Source organism: Vicugna pacos, chromosome 17 (assembly GCF_048564905.1).
Source record: "Vicugna pacos chromosome 17, VicPac4, whole genome shotgun sequence".
Taxonomy (NCBI): Eukaryota; Metazoa; Chordata; class Mammalia; order Artiodactyla; family Camelidae; genus Vicugna; species Vicugna pacos.
In genome coordinates, this window is record NC_133003.1 from 29,244,625 (window position 1) to 29,259,769 (window position 15,145).

The following is a 15,145-nucleotide window of genomic DNA, read 5'->3' on the forward strand; positions in this document are numbered from 1 at the left end:
TTTGGGAAGAGTGCCGCAGACAGGAAACTTCAGTGCTTTAAACATTTCCTGAGATTCTGACTGCCAGTGTCCACGCAAGTCCCACAGCCTTCCCCGTCTTGCCCATATCTCTATAAGAAAGGATCACCTCTCCATTGGATGTCTGGTCCTGGTGGCCTCCCTAGTGTCTACGTTCCCACTGCACTGCCACTGGACTCCAACATTTGGTGTCTGGGAGGGGACAGCTGGAGGTTGGAGCATCCCTGTAGCAGTGTGGCAAGTGCAGCAGTGCAGGGGCAGCAGGTTCTGACCAGACTGTGGCAGCATGGCTGTGGCCCTGGCTGTCAAGTCTCCTTTGGCTCCTGCCTGTTCTCAGAGGCTGACCCCCTCCCCCTGCCCCTGCAATTCTGATATACTTGCATGAAATCTCCTTTCACTTAAGATCATCACAGTCAGTTTCTGTTTCTTACAGTCAAGAACCCTGGATGATACATTTGAAAATAATAAACCTGGGAGTGAAAATGCTTGGTAGTGGCTGCAACTCAGCCATAACCTGTCATCTTAGGAAAGTCTTCCATCCCATGGGCCACACTTTTCCTGTCTCTCTAACAAGGGATCTGCACTAGAGATTTCTGAGGGAGCTTTTGAGCAGACATTCAGCCACACCCTGGGCTTTGGGCTATGGTGTGATTTCAGTGCAAGGCAGTGGAAACAGAAGAAAAGAGTGGCTGCTGGAAATATTTTACAAATACATGAGACTTGGCAGCTGATTGCATAGAGAAGGCAAAGAAGAAGAGTGAGTAAAAGATGGTTCAGAGCTTTAGGACCTGAAGGAATTGAATATTTGTTTTAAAGTCACTCAAATCCACTTTTGCCATTCTGTTCGTTATTGTGTCTATTTGCCTAAAGAATCAGGCAAATTTACAAATATCCCTTCACCTTCCCTCCTGTATCATTCCCCTGTGAACAAGCTTTGTCCATAACCATCTAAATCCATCAGAAGATTTGTAACTCACTGGTAATGGAGTCATTACTGTAATCTGGACTTTAAAAGTGAAGGAAAGGGCATCTGGTGACAAACAGTCCCTGCAGGGCTTGGAAATGTGTCCTGATGGATGCGGAAAGTGACGGTCTGCTCCACAAGGACCTGTCCACTGCTTATCTGTTCCCCACACACAGAAAACTTTGGTTCAGCTCCCCTTCCTCTTGCAAGGACTTCTAGACTCCTTTCTGGCAAGAATCTAATCCATCCTTCAAATACAAGCTAACGCTGTTCACTGAGTAAACGTGTCTTGAGCCAGGCTTGTGCTAGGTACCGGCAGTGCAGAGACAGAAAGACACAGTCCCCAGTCTCAAGGAGCTCCATTAGCTGGGAGTGTTGTCCCCAAGCTCCCACCTTGCCATCCCTTTTGGCTGTAGATGCACTATGGGCCCATTCCTGAGGCGGGCACTTTTTCTGTATTCCTCACAATGCCTGTATGCCCAGAGTGGGTGTTCAGATGAATTCACTGAGAACCCTGCTTTGCTTTGTTTGGAGTAAGAGCAAAGAGAGCAGACCATGGAGTAATAGAGATTGGATTCAAATCCCCCTCCAGACCTGGCTCTGGACTTATTTAGAGGGTGACTGGAGCAAGCTATTTACCTCTGTGGGCCTCTGTTTTCTCATCTGAAATGGGGAATAGTAGTAACAACATCTAATACGTGAAGCTTAAGCGGTATGTTGTACTTGGCACATAGATGGTCTCGTTGCAGGTGGCTGCTGTCTTGTTTCAATGATTAGAGAGCTTCAAGGATGCCATGTGTCATGTAGAGTGATGGGGACAGTGGCCTGCCTGCTTCCTTTCTTTCCCCTGTTCTTTCTTTTGTTCTTCCTTCCTCTTCCTTTCTTTTATTTTTTTCTTTTTCCTCTCCACATCTCTCTGTGCCTGTCTCTCCCCCATTCTCTCTCTTTCTCCTCTCCATCTCCATCAGAATAGGGGAAAATATTAGTTATAAATTACATTTTGATGCAAAAATTATTAAGCAGACAGGCTAGGTGAATTCAATCCAGACTGTGTCCTATTTCCTAGGAAGACAGACCTTATTTTTTCCTCCTTATGTTGATGAGGTCCAAGCGTTTCTTGTGCGGCTAATTTACTCAAAATTCCCCACCACTCCAGACTCACTTAGGAAATGACCCAAAAGCAGTGGAAAGACTGCAAAGCATAAATGCATTTTCCCCCCTCTGGAATTGCTGATTGATTTTCTGGCAGTAATAAGCTGGCTCTCCAGAAAAAGAAAAAAAAAATCCAGAGTGCTTGCTGATTTCTGTGGTGTAATTACTCCCACTATGGTTGAATTGAAGCTTTCAGCATAAAATCAGAGAACACAGAATTGGGAGAGGTGTGCACTGTGTGCTCTCAAGAGCCACTCTCGTATGTGGCAGCTCCAGTTGGGACCTGCTGTTCAGGAGCGTGTGGACTTGCCCCTGATTGTCCGCCCGCCCACCTGTCTCATTCTCCCTCACCCGGAACCTGGGGGGCTGGTCTGAGCACCACCGCCCAGGCAGGCCTCCTGCCTCTGCTCTCCATCCCTCCCTCCACCTATCCTCTTCTGAAACCCAGATTAGAATGTTACGCCCCTGCTGCACACTCCCCAGTGGCTCACCTTTGCCACCTCCGGGCCCTGCTCCTTCCTTTGCCCTTTCCTGGAGCTCTTCCAGGCTCTCGTCTTGATGCGAACCCTGTGACACCCCTGCGTCTGCTCATGTCTAATGGGCTGCCTGGGGACTGTCCCCAGAGTTCCCATTTCTGCTCCTTTGTCTGCCTGGTGAACCTCAGTCATCTCCAAGTCCCTGTTCTCATGCCTCGTCCCCAGTAGCTGTCTGGACCCTTTAATATACTGTAGATGGCATCATTTACTTCCTTATCTGGGTCCCCCATCACCTTTCTCTCATATTCTGTCATAAGACAAGACTAACTTCTGACATCTTCAGACCTAAGACAGTAAGGAGGCCATGGGTCCAGGACTGATCATTCATTCATTCACATGTGTGTGCAACACATATTTATGGGGTGCCTGTATCGTGCCAAGCATTCTGCTGGGTAGGACTGTGAGTAGAGTGGAGAGTAAGACAGACCTTCCTTTTCTCTGGTGGTGCTGATGAATATAAGCAGTGAACAAATAGACGAAAATAAATAAATAATTGCAAATATGTTCTATGAAGGACAAGAACAGGATGGTGTGAGAGAAATTCCCACCAGTGAAAGGATTTTCCAGTTTTTTTGGGGGGGGTTTAGTGGGGGAGGTAATTAGATTAATTGATTGATTTTTAATGGAGATACTGGGGATTGAACCCAGGACCTGGTGCATGCTGAGCATGTGCTCTACCACTGAGCTACACCCTCCTCCATTAAGGTTTTAAGAAACCTGGGCTGTAGCCTTTTAAAGGAGGGGGCCTCACTTGGGGAACTGAACATGGTGACGTGAATTGTATGGTGTGGCAGGCACTCTGATTCGCCAGCTTCTAAATGAGGGCAAGAATCATGCAGCGCTGGCATCTGAGCCACACTGGACTATGTTTCCAGGTCAGCTCTGGGGTAAAGGGCTTGGACTGATATAGCCAGAAGAGTCAAAAGAGGGGAATGAGAAAACAAAGATGCAGAACACAGGCGAGTGAGATAGACTGAGAGAGCGGAGAGATGCGCCAAGAGAATGGCAAGTCGCAGAACAAGCGTATTGCCCGAGTTGTGCTCTGGCTCTGTCCTTTCTCTCCCAAGATGCCAAGGAGACCACCTGACATGTAAAGAGAGGATTCAGATGAGGGCTGTTATTTATTGACATTGATACAGTGAGGGAAGATGGTTGAGCTCTGTTTTATATCTTTATATCTCTATTAATTAATTTTTTTATCTCAAGTGACAGAAAATTCAAATCAAGTAGACTTAAGGGAAGAAAAAGGAGGTTGGATGAATTGGCTCACCTAATTAAGAGATCCATGGCTACACCCAATGCCCGGATCTTTGTTTCTAATATCATACACTAGTAAAAGGAACTGGAGCTCCTTGGAGAAATGACTAGCTCTAGAACTGAGGCAGAGAATGTACAGTAATGAGCCTGGAACATCTTATGTTGCCAGAAAGTGAGAAAGTGCTCAAAACACAAGACACACAAATACACACATGTTCAAGGAGGAGGTATGTCAAAGGGACACAAGAGCCAACTGAGAGAGCTCACAGTTATCAAAGCGGGGGCAGTTTGAGCAAGAAAAATAACTAAGGTATTGAATTAAAAGCCAAAGTATAAAATGAGCCCATACCAACATAAAGAAGTGATTGAATAAATAAATAAATAAATGAGGGAGAATAGACAAATCTCTCATGCAGAATAATTCTGTAGGTAATTTAATGTAGATACTCTGTCCATAAGAGGTGGAACACCCCGTGAAGTAAGTGTGGGCTGCACAAAAGACTTTCTCCCAAAGAGTACAGTATGGAAAGGGCAAAAACAGCTGTCAAGATCACCAGAAACAAGACAAGTCTGAGAAACTCATAGTCTAGAGGACCCTAAGGAGACATGATAGCTAAATGTAATATGGCATCTTGGATAACATGCTGGAACAGAAAAAGAAACGTAAGGTAAAAGCTAAGGAAATCTGGACAAAGCATGGACTTAAGTTAATCACGTATTAATATTGGCTTATTAGTGTAAAGTATTACACTACTGTAAGATGTTAACAAGAGGAGAAACTGGGCATGGGGTGTATAGGAACTCTCTGTATAATCCTTACAACTTATCCGTGAGTCTGAGACTATTACAAAATAAAAAGTTTATTTAAAAAATTAGGTTTAAAGTCCATAGTTCCACAAGCTTCATGCATGTTAGACTGAGGATCTCAGATGATATTAATTAGAATCCATCTCTCTGTTTTTCACCTGTGTTGGCTTAGCTCTTAGGCAGGCTCCCTTCACTCAACTGAAAACCCTAACAACTTCAGACTGTTATTATCTTAGTGGAGGATTAGTTCTTTTCCTAATAGTTTTAACCAAAGCCTTAGACTTGAGACGTATTCCCATCTGGAACCAAGCAGGGTGGCCAGAGGATTGTGGTCTAAATCACATGCCCACCTCCAGAGCTAAGGTATAGCGAGTCTGACCCCACCCCAAAAGGCTACCCGTGAAGAAGGGTTGTTACTTAAACAAGGTGGGTATTTAATCTGGTACTCTGCTGCTGAGGGGACCAGCTGCTCCCTCTCCACTCACCACCCACTCTCCAAGCCCCTGAGAATTTTCCAGCTCCTATTGAGGACAGAGAGAACCTCTTGGCTAACGGGCAGATCCCTGTACCAGGCCGTCTTGATGGTCTCTGGCCAGGCCCGTTTTTTCTTGTGTGTTTTAATTTGCACTTACTTGAGGAACATCTAATCCATCTAATCATTTCATCTTAAGGATAATGGCGTTTGGTATACGCCTTTCATTACCCTTGCACAGAAGTGTTGCCTTTAGCTTATTGCTGATTTCTATGAGTTCTCTCATTCAATTTTAGCCTCTGTACTTTAACTAGAATATATATATATATAGGGTAGGGCACAAAAGCCTTCTTCTGTGAAGTGTTGTCACCAGCATGTCAGCCCAGCATCAAACTAGCTCCAGGGAGAAAAATGGAAATAGACTGGTTCCATCAGTGAGTGCTGGAAGCACACACTAAAACTTCCTCTTATTAATCTCTCTGTAGAATATTCCTCCAAGAAGTTGTGCATCACAGAATACAATATAACATTCATATCAAGTAATATAGGGATGGCTTTAAGCAAAATTCTTTGTGTAATGAATACTGCAATAAAAATACATGTTCATTTCCTGATCGCAAATCAGAGTAATTTAAGCCATGTTCCCCCTAGCTCTAGTATTTGGAGGGGAGAATGTATATGTGGGCCCCCTCCTCCTTGGGCAGAGGTGCATCCTCCTCTGGAAGGAAGGCTCTCTGCACGCTATGTGGCATGGAGCTTATTTATTCCCAAGGCCTTCTCATCAGAGTTCTGGGCAGGGGTTGGGGGAGGTGGCAAGACCATCATTGGAAACACTAGCAAGGAAGCCCTGCTGTGATCACAGCGCAGCAGGAAATTAATCTGTTTTTCAAATGTGAGTTTGTCCAAGTTCTCTCGAAACATATTACACTGAATAAAGCATTTCAGCCCTGAGGGGAAAGGGTAGACAAATCCAAGTCAACCAGGTTGTTCTGATTTTCTTAGGTGAGAAAACTCATCCTTTGGATATTGTTGAAACTATTTCAAGGACATGATGATGGGTTTCAAATAAAAGGATTTGGGGGGGTCACTCCAGAATTAGGAGAGCAATGAGGAACCTTGAATCTTTTTCTTCTTAACCAAGAGAGCAAATAAATGCCAGCGGCCTCTCTCTGTGACCACTATGCCTTCTGACTGTGACCTCTGAGGATGTGGGCAGTTCTTGAATCACCATGGCGTCAGCATGAGAAGTGTTCAAAGCATGTCTTTCTGATCACCAGAGGTTCCCATTCCCCTGTTTCTCTCTTCCCAGATCTACGAGGAACTCTGCTAAGCACATGACACACATTGGTCCTGTGGCTCCTCTCCCGAGTTTTAGCACAGGGCCTGGTGCATAGCTGGTGCTCATAAAACTGTGCTACACAGATGAATAAATAGCCTGTGAAGTTAAGACCATTCCTTCTTTGCGTTACAGAGGAGTGGGCAGACTCACAAAGTTATGTCACTTCTAGGGAACCCTGGCTCCCATATCCTCCCCTCTGCTGTCTCCAGCAGATTCTCTCATTTGGCTCTCTCACGTCCTGGAAGTGGTTTTCAGGATAAGACTCAGAGTGCAGGGACTTTGAAGTGATTCAGAACACACTGAATTTCGTAGCAGCCATTGCTCCATTACTGTCAGCAGCTTGAGGTTGTGAGCAGTTCAACACTCTGAGTTGAAATTCAACCTGAGAAGTGAGGTTTCTGAAAGGTGTGGTGTATGCCCAGAATACCTGTTTGCCTGGAAGTGTTAGGGTGTTTGCTCTATAGGGAACCAAGAGGTGAACTAGGTGTGCACTGGCCTCCTTGTCCCAGTTTGTCCCCGAACTGCCTTCAGAATTATTTCGAAAATGTGAGTTTTGGCCTATAAATGAATTCCTGTTGTCCACTGTGTAAACCCCACACTCTAAAGCATGGCCTACAAGTGTTCTGGAATGAAGCATGTGGTCCGCCTTTCCATATCCATCCCATTTCTCCTCCTTTGTGTAGCAGTCATATGCTACACAAACACATACAAAGATGGGATATCCAGTTTCCAAGGTGGATCTGATGAGCCTAAGCCCAAAGGATGACCCCATACCACACACTGTTGTCACGGTGATCGGTTGAGATGCCCCAGACCTAAGTCACTTGGCCCATATTCTCTAGCCACAGAGACTGGTTCTGGAATGGGCTGGTCATCATAAAGCCCAGGACCCTTGTCGGGTGGCTTTAGGAGCAGGCTTCCTTTCTTCCTTAGATGTTGCTTGGGAAGTATGTAACCTTGGTAGTTGGCAGCCACTTTGTGACCATGAGGGATGTCCAGTGTTAGGAAGAAGAAGAAAATAACAAAAGAGAGAAGAGTAGAAATGTAAAGAAACCAGCTCCTTGCTGATATAACTGAGTCACATTTCCTGCTTGTATCAATAATTTAGCCTGAAAACATTGCTGTTCATTTTCTGTAAATGTTCACGTATGGCCCCCTCTGCCCTCACTGTCTTACCTTTCTCTCTGCATTATAAAATCCTGCTCATCCTGTGAAATCCACTTCAGTATCATCTCCTCTGAAATTCTACCTGCCCTCTTTCAGCCTACCCAGAAGGAATTAATGGCTCCCTTTGTAGTGTTCCTCAAGCATCACTTACACAGTTATATTAGAGCAATTTAAACACATTTATCAATAATAATTTAACAGCTCATATGGATTTTTCTGCCAGGCAGTGCACTCTGTATGTAATATCCTGTTTAACTTTTATAGCTGTCTTATAATATTGTATTAATATCCTCATTTTAAATATAAAGAAATAGTTTAGTGAGGTAAAGGAACTTATCAAAGTGTCCACAGCTCATAAGAGCAGGGAGCTGTGACCTAGGCCATCTAGTTTCAGAATCTGGCTGGTAACTTCTCTGCTGTGAGTTCTTTGAAGCCAAATACCACCTTTCATTCGTGGGTGTCTACATGTTCTAGGCATTCAGGAAATACTAGCAGAATAAGTGAATGAACGGAGGGAGGGATGGATCCATTTAAGTCCTTTACATCACAGATGAGGAAACCAGGTCTCAGATGGCGTAAGAACGTGTGTGGTGGGCTAACTCACAGGTGACCACTGGACTTTTTCTGTAGCATCTTGTCACCTTTGAAAGAAAATTTTATTTCTTCTAAAAAAAATACTCCCCAAAGCAAGAGAATAAAAATGAAATCCAGTGGAGCTTGGACTTCTCCCTCACCCTGGAACAAGTCTATGTCCCTCTTGGTTGGGTCTGAATGAAGCAGATGTCCTTGGCCCTTTCTCCAGAATCCAGGTTATATCTTTTTTGTTAACTCTCTTTAAATTGTTATTGGCACCTAAACTAATTTAGGGTGAAAAGAGAATAGAGCCAAATCACATTTGAGTTTCAGCTTGGGAGACCTATTTATCGCTACATAAACATCAGATTTTGAAAGAGGAAAGGGAGTTTGAGCACAAAAATTAAAAAAAAAAAATCACAAATAAGAAATAGAATCACACATCATCCTAATTAGCCAGAAGTAGAGTAAAAATTCTGCACTTCTGTCGTGTGGTCACCACGCAAGAGCAAACTGTGACATTCATTTAATTACATACATTTATTAGATGAAAGAAACAACTTTTATGATCATTTAGGCAGAATGCTTATTCAGATTGCTGTGCAGTATCTTCACTTAGTCTTTATTTAAGTATTTATTAAAGTGATTTGTTTTTCAAAAACCCTCCAACCTACCTGTATTTTAATGACTTGAGGGACACTGTTAATTTCCCTCCTCTGATTTCTCTAAATGGGTGAACTCATCACATGCCCGTGTTCTGCAAGCCTGTCAGCCTGCGCACGTTGAATACCTGCTCCCAGCGCTCACGGTGCGGCGGAGTCACTGAGGGAAGGAGCAGCGGGAGGGTCCTGCGGAAGGAAGTGACCCTCTGGGGGCTGCCTTGCGTCCTGAGGAAACACGATGCTTCTTCATCCTGACTAGCCACCAGGTGTCGGCTACCTACGAGGCTCCAGCGTTGCTTTACAAGTTTCCAAGCCTCCTAGACTGGATTTGAGAGGCCACTAGCTCGCCCTCTTTCTGAGGGAAACTGCCCCCTTCCCAGTCTCGCTGCCCAGAGGGCTATGTTTGAGGTCACAGGACTTGGCTTCCCCTGTCCCCCAACCCGTCACGGTTGATCCAACCCAGCGATGAGAGCCTGACCATGGGACAGCTAATCCATGGAATGGCCAGAGACTGGCATTTGTGTGGCCTGATTAAAAATATTAGCTTGGCCAATAGCATTCTCTTGGGAATTTAAGGCTCTACCTATTTCAGTGGGAACTGAAGCAGAAAGGATAGAATATTGAACCGAGACTCTTAGCCTAGGGTTCATGGACCCATGTAGATTACGTGTGGAATTTTGAATTTATATGTATAAATGTTATGAACTGCTTCACACATCTGAGGTGCAAGAGCACATCTCTTGTTTACCGATGAATTGCTCTATTGCTCATAGTGTCTTAGCTGAAGTTTCACTGTCATCCTCTTAAGGTTCCTTCACACCCTGACTCATCCAAGATCTCGGAGTTTCCCCAGTCCTAAAGGGCTCTGTCCAGTTCTCATACCCAAGTCAGGAGAACCCTGGAAACCAGTCCGTCCAGTGCTGCGGATGCTCCCCACTGCCGTGCAGAGTCTTGGTGGAACCCAGTCCCCACCAGAAGCAGCAGACACCACTGTTGTCCTGTGGTGATGATGGCCGTGCAGCTCCTGGACGGGGATCCTGAGCTGAATCTTAGAGCCAGACTTCCATTCTAAAGGCTCTGCAGCCACCAGAGGGCTGGGTCAGTGCCCTGTCCTCATATCTACCAGGGGACACATACCCTCCAATCGCGTCCTCAGAACACAGATGATCCTGTTCCACCTCTAGTGCCCACCACAGGGGGACACGTCCTGCTCCTACCCTTTCACGTGAAGCTAAAAGTGATAACAGGGTGTCCTCTCCCCAACTCCTTCTTTTTCTAAGAGAGGCAAAGCTTCATGAATTCAAAGTGAATTTCCAACATCTCTGTCACTGACACAGGGAGAAAAAAAGTTAAAAAAAAAAAACAGGAACACATTTTAATCTTTAGCTGCGCATTTCACTCCCTGTGCATTTATCCGAGAAGAGGGTTCCCAGCTCTGATCAGGTTTTCAGTGGCATTCATGGTTCAGAAATAGATAGATGACTGAGACTGGGAGGGAGAGACAAGAATCAGCACTGTCGAGAGAGGGCTCCGGGCTGCCCCTGGGGGCCCTGTGGAGCCAGCATCAGGGAGACACCTGCTGTGAGTGAGAGGGGCCAGCCTGTTGTGTGGGATGGAGTGAAGGACGCCTGCAGTGTGACTGTCACATTAACAGGGATGCTCAAGAGGGAGAGTGCCACACAGCATGGATGATCTTGGGTAATGTTCATGGACATGGATAATGTCAAAGAACATGGGTAGTGTTCAGGGAAGAAAAATGATAGTATTGCATTTATATGACGTTCAAAGCAGGCAAAATTTACCTGCAGTAATCTAGGTGAAAAGAGCGGTTATCTTGGGGGGAAATCAACAGGGCAGGGACACAGGGCAGGCTCTATGTCAAGGGTTGGCCGATTTTTTTTTCCCTAAAAGGCCGTCTACTAAAGATTTTAGGCTTTACCGCATAACTGTGGCAACTTCTCAGCTAGCTGTAGACAAGACACAAACAATAGTGTGGTCGTGTTCTGGTAAAATTCTTTTCACGAAACAGTGGCAGATGGGATTTGGCTCACAGGCCTGAATTTGCTGATCCCCCGATCTATATCTTGTGTCTGGTAGTTACATGAATGTGTGTAAAAATTCACTGAGCCACACACTTACATTTTAGGTACTTTATTGTATGTCAATTACAGTTCAGTTTAAAAAAAGAGAGAAGAAAGAAAGAAAGAAAGAAACAAGAAGTCCATTAAAAGATTAAGCCAGAAGAAAAGAGTTCCGTGGACTCTGGGTAGGTAGATCCTTTAATGAAGCAGAATCTGGGATCAAGAACTCATCAGAACTTCTGCTTTCTGGTCTTGGGAGACTCCATGTGTATCTTCACATCAGTCGTGTGGCCCTCCTTGACCTGAGCTGGCTGCAGTGGGCCTCTGTTCTTTGCTACGAAGGAGCTTTCCTGGGGAAAGTCCATCATCTCCTGTTGGCCAGGTGTAACCACTCCCCTTGAACTGAAGAGATGGCCTCCTGGAGGTTGAATGACCTACCCTGGATCACAGATGTCCCTGGCCTCACACCTCAGTTCTTAAAGCTTTAAAACCGTGTGTGTCTTTAAAACTCTCTGGAAACAAGCCCCTCTTCCCTGAGTGGTTGTAATAGAGCTGCGTTTCCTGGGACTCACCTCGGAGTTAGCTCATTGCCGCCTGCCCTTTCCAATCTCATGTTCCAGCTCATCAACAATTGTTTGTTCTTAGTGCTCAACTGGACAGGAGATGGAGAAAAACACACAGCCAAGGTCAGAGAGCAGCAGACTCTCTCCTCCATTAAGTCTGTCTTCTTTAAACAGCATGTGATCAAAAAAACAGTCTGAACCTTTTCACTGAGCAGCCAGCCAGCCGGGTGAGTGTCCTCTGTGAGCTTTATCGTTCTCTATCTGTAAGCCTTGGCTTCCCTCACCCACGCTCCCTGGCCCCAGAGTCAGGACACGAGAGAAGAGGGATTCTGCCATTAGCTGTAACCCTGAGGGTTTTCGAAAAGCTGTCTGTCAGGCAAGTGAAAGAGGAAGAGAAACTATTTTTTTCTGGGCACTTTAGGTCTCAGAAACTCTACCTACTTGAATCAGATGCAGGGTGTTTATTGTTTTGATTTTGTTAAATTATCTCTATAATTTAGAGGGCTCAACCTGCATCAGGAGATGGATTTTGTACCTTTGTAGTTTGCCCCTAAGCCATGAGCAAGGCCTGCAAGTGGCAGAAAGGATACTTGGGTGTCTCTGTCATGCTCAGCCAGGAGAGAGTGAGCCCAGCAGACTGTCAACTTCCCAGGCAGGGCGTTCTCAGCTCCTTGCCTCCCTCACTCCATGCTAGTTTCCCATTACCACCAGCTTAGTGGTTTAAAACAATGGAAATTAATTTTCTTAGTCTTGGAGTGCATCGCGGCTCTCACTGGACTGGGCTAACATCCAGACGTTGGCGGAGCTACATTCCTTTCTGGAAGCCCTAGGGGAGAATCTGTTTCCTTATGCTTGCCGGCTTCTGGAGGCCACCTGTATTCCTTGGCTTGTGGCTCCTCCCTCCGTCTTCAAATCAGCAGTGTTGCATCTCTCTGTGCTTTTCCTCTGTAGTCACGTCTTCCTCTGACCGACTCTTCTGCCTCCCTCTTCCACTTTTTAGGACCCTGAGATTGCACAGGGCCCATCTGGGTGATTCAGGATAGAAAAAGTCAACCAATAAACCAAATACAGTTTTTATTTCATCTGTAGCCTAGTTCCCTTTGCCATGTAGCCTAGCCCAGGCACAGGATCCAAGGGTTAGGATGAGGGTATCTTCAGAGGCCATGATTCTGCTTCCCATCCCTCACTCCACCCCCCAACCCCGCCATGAGTAGGAGCCCAGCTAGTGCATGACATACTCATTTTTCCCTGAACATACGCACCAGAGCACATGGTTGTGAGCTTTCCTTCCTATTTCAGAATCAAGACTGACTAAAACTATGCTTATCATTTGAAGGACAGAACACCGCCAGTGTTTAAGGGGTGCAGCATCACCACGTTGCCTATATTAGAGTAAGCCAAGGCTTCCTCCGCCTGCAGTCCTTCTCACCGTACTCTCTGTGTTGTACCCAGAACCCTGCTTTTACCAACCCCAGACTGTCCCAAAGCACATTGAAGAATTTGTTCAAATCCTGTATCTAATGGTATGCTTTACTAGAGGGGAATGTGTAATGCGCGTATGAAAGACTAAAATTGCTTACCGAGAGCAATTAATACAGCACATCCTGTGCAAATAACAAATTAGATGACTTGCTGTTATTGCAAATGACTGTTGGGAAATTTGCTAACTACTTATAGGTATACAGAGCTCCAAACATTTCTCTCTCTAGTCCAGGAGGCAATCTGTCACGGTTTAGATTTGAGATGGGTGATTTACACAACAGCATTGTAGGTAAATGAATAGGTCAACATGTGCAAGCAGCAATGGCATACTGAACAGTTTAGTGAAGTGATTACCAGTCAGCGTTTAAACTCAAACTGCCTGGTTTCAACTTACGACTCTTCCTCTTACTAGCTGTGTTCCTTAAGCCAGATATTTACCTCTCTGTGCTTCACTTTTCTCCTCTGTAAAATGAAGGCATTTATAGTACCTATCTCACAGGGTTGCTGTAAAAATGAAATTTAATACATTTAAATGCTTAGAACCATGTCTGACCCATAGTGATTGCTCAGTCAATGTTAATTCTTCCTAGGGTCCTCATCATTGACTTTATTACTACGTGACAGACCCTGCAAGGCTCGCTTGGGTCCATCTCCTCCATGAGCTCACCATCTCCAGGAGGGAACAGGTAGATGAATAGGTAGGGAGGAAATAGCCGAGGGAGGAGAGTGAAGGGGCATAAAATAGGAATGAGGATCAGGGAAGGTTTCTTAGAAGCAGCAGCATCTAAGGTGAGACTTGAAGGATACTGAGACCTTAACCTGAGAAGCTGGAGTTGGGGTGGGGGTGGAAGAGTGGCAGGAATTGGGCACAAGATCTGGAGGCCATCGGAATGCCTCTGTGAGCTCCTGCCCTGAGTACCAGTATGACTGTTTTTAGGGCCACATGGCTCGACGGGAGTCCCTGTGGGGGCAGCTGCCGCTTGTTTCTTCCTTCCTCGTGGCTCCTCACCTTCTTTTCTCCTTTTTTCTCTGCCTTCTCCTGTTGTAAAGCCTTGGCCCCAGCAGCGCTCTCAGGCAGGACGTGTTTAGATGCAGGGCCATCGGGGTGGGGGTGTGCAGGGGCCAGGTGTGTCTTCCTCCTGGTCTGGGGACTTTGTGGCTCCAGGTCTTGGTGTGGAAAGTACCCGGCCCATCTCTCTTTGCCGTGTGGTTTCCAGAAGAGATCTGAACCATCAGTCATACAGGGGCTGTGCTGGGCTCTCTCCCATGCTTACCACACATCCCAGAATTTTAATAAAAATGACTTCTATGAATCCTGGAAACTGGGGCCTCAGCTTACAAGCAGAGGGCATGGAAGAGAATGCAAGGGAATTATAACTGGCATTAGCACTCCTCTGGTCTTCCTGATGAATACCACACCTCCACTGTTTTCCCATTTCTGCCCCAGTTTTACCTGGCTCTGGACACCCATGTACTGGGCAGGGCTGTCAGGAGCCCTGGAAGCAGATGAGCAGGGCTCTTGCATAGGCTGAACGAATCATGGCAAATCAACCCTCAGAGCCTCTCTCTTCTCACCTGGAAAATGGGAATGAAATACTGCTCTCAGAGGGTCATTGTGAGGACCAAGTGGGATGGATTTAGAGCCCTGAGGCCAGTGCCCAGCCAGTGGTGGTGGAGCCGTGCCCTTCGGGATGTGTGAATGCCGGGCATGTAGGGTCTGCCCTTCCTCCTCCCCCTCCCTCTCTTCTCCACTGGCAGAGCCCCCTCCGCTGAGCTGGGGCTCACTTGTCCTGCTTTCTGTTAGGCTGCATCTGTCTGATTCTTACCTGGGACAGTCTTGCTTAGAGAGTATTTGTAAAATTGGTCAGGCAGTCGCACCCCTCTGTCTCCTCTTCTCTAAATTGGGATAGACTGGGCCTGACTTAGGGTTTTTGTGAGGACTGAAGTGAGGTTGCGTGAAGGCTCTGTGTTCGTTGTACTGTTACTGCCATCGCCGGTAAGAACGACTGGCTGGTTTCCAGACACGGCTGAGGAAGTAGCACTTCGCCGCTGCTTTACAGCCTGGAAGGCGG